The following is a 6,102-nucleotide window of genomic DNA, read 5'->3' as shown; positions in this document are numbered from 1 at the left end:
AGAAGAATCTGCTGTGGCTGGAAGCCCAGTACCCTGGACCCCAGTACCCATGGCCCATATACACTCCAAATCAGCACCTCCTTCTGCTGCGGAGCCATGTCCTGCTCCACTTCCTTGGAAAAGGCCAGAGCTACTACAGACATTATCACTGCCCCACCCCCCTCAGCTCCAGAGGGGAGCTGAATATTCAGTATCCAGAGAGACAATAAAAGTACCAGGAAGAACCTGGCTAAGGCAATTACCTCTGCATAAATGCATATATTATTCATCCGTGGCTTTGAATATATAAATAATACTGATACAATTTGCATGCGTTAAAAGGAGATGTAATTACCCACTGATGCCTATGAGCGCCTGGTACCCACTGGCCACATCCTGGGCCTGCTGCCCCGCCCCTCAGAGCCCACCTTTGCCCTTTCTGGGTTTTCTGCCATTGTAAGGAAGTCAGCATCGATGCCCCTGGGGCTGTGGTGGGAATGAGCTTGACTATGAACCCTATGGGCAGTTTTGGCTATCAAACCCTATTCTTAAAACTCTGGGCTATGTTACAGTTATTATTATAATTATTAATCTTAAGAACCACAATATTTTGGCTATAAAAATAACACGTTTGTGGTATAAAATTTGGAAAAATACACAGAAAAGTTTGAAAAAGAAAGCTTATTCATTATCTTACTGCCTGGACATAAGTACTGTCCATATTAGTCTTAGTTCTTGACAGTCTTACTTTTCTAGGCATTTGATAAACTTTCACAAAACAAACTTAGGATCATTTAATACATAATAATTTGTGACCTACATTTTAATCTTTTACAATATGTTATGAGCAGACGAAGAAATACAAAAGGCTAATAAGCATGGGGAAAAAATGTCCAACTCTCTGCAAAATTAAGGAAAACACAAACTGCAACAACCGAGAGATGTGTATTTTCACCTATCACATCATGAATGTTTTAAAATGACAATTAATACCCACTACCAGTGTATGCATGTAGAAACTGGCTCACTCAAACAATTGTTGTTGAGAGGACTAAAAACTGGAATGCTTTTTGGAAGGATAATTTAGTAATTTGGATCCGAAAGCTTAAAAATATGCATATGTTTTGCCCTCAGAACATCCACTCCTTAGAATTTAAATAATCACACAGCCAGAAAAAGATATAACTAGGCAACTTGTAGTATTTTATCATAACAAAAAAATTATCATAAAAAATAGAAACAACTTTAGTAGTCCAGTATTGAGAATTAATGTAAAAAGTCATGACCTATATGAATAGCAGAATCCCATGCAGTCAATTACAATAAACACACACAGACACACAGACACACAGACACACAGACACACACAGACACACACACACACACACACACACTATAATCAAGGGTAACACAATGCTCGTAAAACATTAACCACACTTAGATAAAAGAAATAAGTGAATATGAAAGGAGATGAGATGTTTTTGTTTGTTTGTTTTGGTCCTATCTGGGACTTTATTGCTCCAGGAGAACTTTTTTTCCTTCCAAATAGAGAAAGCAAGACAGAGAGACACACAGAGAAAGAACCCCAAGCAATTGAGTTTTCTTCAGTGCTTTGGGGGCTGAACTTAAATTGATATTGATATGTTTTTATGAAATATAATGAAGATGAGGAGTTAGAAATCCTGAAACAGGGAGTTGGGTGGTAGTGCAGCAGGTTAAGTGCAGGTGGTGCGAAGCTCAAGGACTGGCTAAAGGATCCCGGTTCGAGCCCCCGGCTCCCCACCTGCAGGGGGGTCGCTTCGCAGGTGGTGAAGCAGGTCTGCAGGTGTCTATCTTTCTCTCCCCCTCTCTGTCTTCCCCGCCTCTCTCCATTTCTCTCTGTTCTATCCAACAACAAAACAACAGTAGTAACTACAATACTAAAACAACAAGGGCAACAAAAGGGAAAATAAATAAATATTAAAAAATTAAAAAAGAAAAGAAATCCTGAAACAGATGGTCACTGAGACAGCAGAGATGCTGTTGGCAAGGAACTTCCCCAAAAGTTTCTAGCACCCCAGAAAGATGTAGGAAAGAGGGACACTGGTTCTCAAAGAGGAAGGGTTGAGGTGTGGAACTAAAGCAGGTGGATTTGTCTAGTCACTTACCCAACAGATCCTGGTTTCTGCTCTACAAGACTGCTGCTTGCATGGAGTCTATGTTCTAGTGGGGGAGACAGACAGATGATGCATAAAGGCCTGAGAGGTGGCTCAGCAATCAACCATATAAAGCTATATGTGACTTGCATGTTGTTAGAAGAACCCTAGTTCTACTAGAACCAAGACCTGGAACTTTTGTGACCAGGACACATTATTTATGGCTCTGTCACTGAGAGGGAAGAGAATTTGGAAACCACCTGAGGAGGAAGTCAGGCTCTTTGTTTCCCTTACCTAGAAGAAAGAAAAAAGAAGAACATCAGAGGAAGTAGTAATATGTGTAGGCATAGCTGAGGAAAAAAGGTGAGGCCTTAGAAAGTTTATAAAAGAATCAAGTTTGAACCAACATGCAGCATTTCATCATTTTTGCCTGACTGACCAGCACTTCCTACACATGTGCTTTCTTCTTCCTAAGCAAAGTTTAGAATGTTTGACTGCAACCTCCCCAACTCTTTGTGGGAAGCAGTGTAGTCAACCAGACATGATGGGGAAGACACTTCAGTCTTAGTCCTCTGCAGCAGTGTGACCTTGCATTTGATTGTTTGATTGTTGTTAAAAATAAATAAGTAAATAAATATGTAAACAGAAAATCAAGTAGAACATCATAAATAGTAGGATGGTGTTCTGCTTTCTCTTGTGAACATATACCCAGTTTTGAAAAGTTCTATTAGTTATTTAAAAATCAGACCACAGATGAAAAGTAGGGATTAGAAAACGATAGAAGTTCAGAGGGAAATTGAAGGGGAGGACAATATTACCTGGGGAGAGGGATAATCTTAGGCCTCCCAGAGAAGAGTACAGGTAACTTCTAGGAAGAAAGGCAATGGCTCATCCATAACTCTGGGGTAAGAATTTTGCCATCAGGCAGAAGAGCAAGTGCAAAGGTCCTAAGGTTGGCCTGTGTCTAGCATACTTGAGGAATGGTAAGAAAACCTGTACAAGGGAAGGTTGGTAGGAGGTAAGGTCATGGAGGAATCTCTGGTTTTTTATGTATACGTAGTATTTAAAGTTATGAGAAAACAAATGAGCTCACAGAGGGAGAGATAAGAAATAGATAAGTGGATAGAAAGGAAAACCAAGCTTCGAGGCCAGGCAGTGGCACATCAGGTTGAATGAACATATTAGCATGTACAAGGACCCAGGTTCGAGCCCCCAGTCCCCAACTGCAGGGGAAAGCTTCACAAGTGGTGAAGCAGTGCTGCAGGTGTCTCGCTGTATCTTAACAACTACTGGGTCAAAGAGGAAATAAAAGAAGAAATCAAAATGTTTTGAGAGTTCAATGAAAATGAAGACACAAGCTATCAAAATGTTTGGGACATAGCTAAGGCAGTACTGACAGGGAAGTTCATAGCCATATAAGCACATATTGGGAAACAAGAAAAAGCACAGATAAACAACGTCATTGCACATCTTAAAGACCCAGAAGAAGAAGAACAAAGGAACCCTAAAGCAACCAGAAGGACAGAAATCACTAAAGTTAGGGCAGAAATAAATAACATTGAAAATAAGAAAACCATACAAAAGATCAATGAAAGTAAATGTTGGTTCTTAGAAAGAGTGAACAAAATTGACAAACCTTTAGTCAGACTCACAAAACAAAAAAGGGAGAAGATTCAAATAAATCGAATAGTAAAGCAAAGGGGAGATGTCACAACAGACACCACAGAAATTCAACATATTATGCAAGGCTTCTATGAACAACTCTATGCCACCAAGCTAGAGAACCTGGAAGAAATGGACGATATTCTAGATACCTACAAACTTCCAAGATTAAATAAAGAGCAACTAGATAATATGAACAGGCCCATCACAGCCAACAAAATTAAATCAGTTATCAAAAACCTCCCCAAGAATAAAAGTCCTGGACCAGATGGTTTTACAAATGAATTCTACAAAACCTTCACATATGTTCTTAGCAGTACAATATGTAATAGCCAAAACCTGGAAGCAACCCAGGTGTCCAACAACAGATGAGTGACTGAGCAAGCTGTGTTATGTATACACAATGGAATACTACTCAGCTATTAAAAGCGGTGACTTTGCTGTTTTCAGCTGATCTTGGATGGAGCTTGAAAAAAATCATGTTAAGTGAAATAAGTCAGAAACATAAGGATGAATATGGGATGATCTCACTCTCAGGCAGAAGTTGAAAACCAAGATCAGAAGAGAAAACACAAGTAGAACCTGAACAGGAGTAGGCATTTTGCACCAAAGTAAAAGACTCTGGGGTGGGTGTGGGGGGAGAATACAGGTCCAAAAAGGACGACACAGGACTTAGTGAGGGTTGTACTGTTATATGGAAAACTAAGAAATGCCATGCATGTACAAACTATTTTATTTACTGTCTAATGTAAAACATTAATTCCCCAATAAAGAAATTAAAAAGGACCTAGTGGGGTTGTATTGTTATATGGGAAACTGGGAAATGTTATGCATGTATAAACTATTTTATTGTCGAGTGTAAAACATTAATTCCCCAATAAAGAAATTTTTTTAAAAAATAGAGAGAAAGAATGGGTAGGGACATCAGAGCCATAGCTGAGACCAGCCTTGTCCAATTTTAGCTACATCTATAATTTTCAGCTGCTTTCTAGCCTCTATTAAAATAGGAAAAAGAGCAGAGGGTAGCTAACATAATGGTTATGCATAGAGACTCTCATGCCTGAGGTTCCAAAGTCCCAGGTTCAATCCTCCACACCACCATATGCCAGAGCTGAGCAGTGCTCAGGTAAAATAAAGTAAAATAAAATAAAATAGCGGGGGGGGGGGGCAGGTAGGAAGAATTTTAGTTAATGATTTTATTTAACCCAATAAGACAAAATTTAATCATGTCTACACATGGTCAATATAAATTATTAGTGGGATAGTTTGCATATTTTATGTGCTGTGTTTAAAATCTAGTGTGTATTTTACCTATGTGTTTATCTCAATTTGGACACATCAAAAGTGCTTGATAGCCTTGTGCAGTGAGTGACCATCACATTGGACAGAAGACAATTCTCTTACTGGGTTCTAATATCAATAGAAGGGAGAAATGTGACCAGAAGCTAAGAGAAGAGTGTAAATGAAGCTTAATTTGGGAGTTTTGTGGGATTCTATTTATCTTTTTATTATTATTATTTTAATGAGAGAGGGTCAGATCAGAGCATTGTTTAGCTCTGGCTAATGGCAACTCAGAGCCTCAGGCATGCTATTTCTCTAGCTCTGGGATTTTTATTTCTTAATGTCTTGCAGGAGAGATGGAAGCCAGGATTGCATGTAAGCTCATTACAACTGAGCCATCTCCCAGGCCCAGCTTTCTCCAGTCTCAGAAGGAGAAAGGACTAGAGAAAATAAAGCACAGCTCCACTTTCTGTGATGTTCTCTTTGTTGTTTCTATGTGGTGTTGGTGATGGAACACAGGGCTTTACCTCTGAATTACTTCCCTGGCCCCTGACACTTTTTGTTTTTTGCTTATTTGTTTTTTGCAATGTCCAGGCCTTAGACATGTGCAATTCCACTGCTCCCAGGAAGGCGTTTTCATTCTTTTCATTTCAGAGCGAGATAGAGATACTACTGCACAAATGGGTACACTCTGCTCCTGAACCATAACCCTTTTATAGATTCTTGATGAGAGAAGCAGTAAAACAGTTATGTGTTGGTGGATTTGGGCGACAAGCTGTAGAAGTGCCTGCAGGGTCACGCTTCATGAGCAGTAAAGTAGATCTGCAGGTGTCTCTCTTTATCCCTCTTTATTTCCTGTAGGAAGAAAGAAAGAAAGAAATGGCCACCAGGAGAAGTGGATGGTACCAGCACTGAGCCCCACTGATAACACTGGTGGTGGGGATCATCCCCTGTCCCTCTTCCACTATTGTCTATCCTCTTTCTCAACTCATTTTTGCAGAAAAGTCCTTGGAAGTGTTATCTACAATACCCTTTTTTTCTTTGT

The sequence above is a fragment of the Erinaceus europaeus genome, chromosome 10 (genome assembly GCF_950295315.1).
Source record: "Erinaceus europaeus chromosome 10, mEriEur2.1, whole genome shotgun sequence".
Lineage (NCBI taxonomy): Eukaryota > Metazoa > Chordata > Mammalia > Eulipotyphla > Erinaceidae > Erinaceus > Erinaceus europaeus.
This window is presented reverse-complemented; position numbering follows the sequence as displayed.